The sequence below is a fragment of the Clupea harengus genome, chromosome 14 (assembly GCF_900700415.2).
Source record: "Clupea harengus chromosome 14, Ch_v2.0.2, whole genome shotgun sequence".
In the NCBI taxonomy this organism is placed as follows: domain Eukaryota; kingdom Metazoa; phylum Chordata; class Actinopteri; order Clupeiformes; family Clupeidae; genus Clupea; species Clupea harengus.
In genome coordinates this window covers 3,565,304-3,567,803 of record NC_045165.1, presented here as the reverse complement: position 1 = coordinate 3,567,803, position 2,500 = coordinate 3,565,304, and positions in this window count along the sequence as shown.

Genomic DNA, 2,500 nt, shown 5'->3' with positions numbered 1-2,500 from the left:
GGCATGCAAAAACCTTGCAAACACCACCAACAGCCCAGCTGACACTGATAGAAGTTTGCCAACACACTAACTGGTGTCTTTTGGCAGTTTAGCTGGCAATGTCATGCGTGTAAAAGCTTTTCTTCCATTTTTGCAGGGTGTGCCAGCCCGGTACACAGAACTATATTCCCTAGGGCATATCCTGGATGGCTAGTGGGGAAGACACAAGTGTTTATCTGTCCTTCACATGACCATATGCTATCAAAATCAATTTGAGGATGGTACCAAAACTAGTTGCCTATAAAACCATATCTCCAAAAAGTGTCAAATTGTTGCATAGTGTTACTTTAAAATGATGCAAACAAATTAAGAACACTCAAAATTGTTTCACAATGTTTGGAGTGAAGTGTGTGTGGGAATAAAACCATCAATAGTACCTGTGTGAGGAGCTGGCACTGGATGATGTCATCATAGTCCATGTGTGAGGAGCTGGCACTGGATGATGTCATCATAGTCCGCTGGTACTGGATGATGTCATCATAGTCCGCTGGCACTGGATGATGACATCATAGTCCATGTTTGAGGAGCTGGCACTGGATGATGTCATCATAGTCCCTGTGTGAGGAGCTGGCACTGGATGATGACATCATAGACCCTGTGTGAGGAGCTGGCACTGGATGATGACATCATAGACCCTGTGTGAGGAGCTGGCACTGGATGCTTGGAGTGTGGAGTCCGGTTTGAGCAAGGACTGGCCACCCTGAAACTGTGATAGTTTAGCCATCATCTGAGTGTGTTAATGCTGGGTTAAGCCCTGTGATAGTTTAGCCATCATCTGTGTATGTTAATGCTGGGTTAAGCCCTGTGATAGTTTAGCCATCATCTGTGTGTGTTAATATGTCCATCAGTGTTGATCAGTGTTGATGTTGATCTGCCCTCTTGTTGTCTGTTACGACCCGGCTCTAGGGAAGCAACATAAGGAGAACACGGAGGCAAACACTTTGAGTTATGAGGTCCCAAAGTATGTGTGTTTCCTGTTTGTGGTGCTTCAAAGTAAAAGATGGCAACCATGGCATCGTACATTTTGGCCTCCCACTTAAATCAGGCTCAGCCTCACACACATGTGTGGCAACCATGGCGACATGCGTCTCAACCGACAACCCACTGAAGTCTGTCACCATTAATACACACAGCAGGGTGTTACTGATTGCAACCATGGCAACATGCGTCTCAACCCACCTCACACTGAAGTCAGGCATCAGCCTTACACACATAGTGTGTCACTGATAGCCAGTGGTGGAATGTAACGAAGTATTTTTACTTCGTTACTTTACTTAAGTACATTTTTACGTATCTGTACTTTACTTAAGTAAAAATAATAGTGCATACTTTTTACTTTTACTCCGTTACATTTTTTAGCTATTATCTATACTTTTACTCCGCTACATTTCTACAATATGTGCTGTTACTCGTTACATTTTATGAACATAGTTTCGCCAAAATGTTGCCTACACAAAACTATGGATTGCGTTGCTGTTTTGGAAGTTTAAACCAATCAGGTGGCTCTATCAACTCCAATGATATCAGAGTGCGCGTTTGGCAGCAGCACTAGCGGTAGCTTTGCCTGTTATAGTTGAACATTCAGCCTGACTACTGCCTATTCAACATGGATCCAAAGTCGGCCTGAACTGAGCCCTCTGATATGAGCCACCCCTGGCCCTATTTAAAAGATATGTTCGAGTTCAAAGGCCCCAAGAATGACTCCTGCGTTTCCTGTCTCCCTCAAAAAAAGGAGTTGCTAGCCTTCAATAATTCGCCCTCAAATTTAAAGTAGCATATCGAGGTAAGCAGGGTGATGGCTATGCTAAGTTAATGTCCCTGACTTTTGAATATTGATATATGTATTTAATTTGTTTACTGACATGATATTATAATGTTATCTAGCGAAATGCATGTTGACATACAGCAATAGCATCAAAAAAACATGATTGGACCTTCATTATATATTTAACGTAGTGGTAAGATAAAGCTGGTAGGTTAGCTATGTCAAGCTAGCGTGCCTTGTTCTGTCCAGTTTTACAATCACATTTGTTTTTCATGTTCCATGTTTCCCTTTTTTACACGTTTACAATTAAATAAAATATTTAAAGATATCACATGGTGTCTTTATTCGTTTGGCTTAATGGTATTAACTTTGCAAATAATCCCTGGTAGATAACTTGTCATCCGCAGAATTTTAAGATATAGTGTGAACAGTATTACAGATGGTAGGCACAATAAGTACACCAACCTTTCCAATTAACAAATGTTGTTGCTTATAATTATTGCTAGTAGTGACATCTGTAGAGGCATTTATTACCAGTAGCTATTTCTTTATCAAAATGGCACAGCCTAGACATTGAGAGACAACCCATTGCGTGAGTACTTTTACTTTTAATACTTAAAGTAAATTTAAAAGTAAGTACTTTTTACTTTTACTTAAGTAGGATTGTTGATGTAGTACTTTTACTTTTACTTTTAC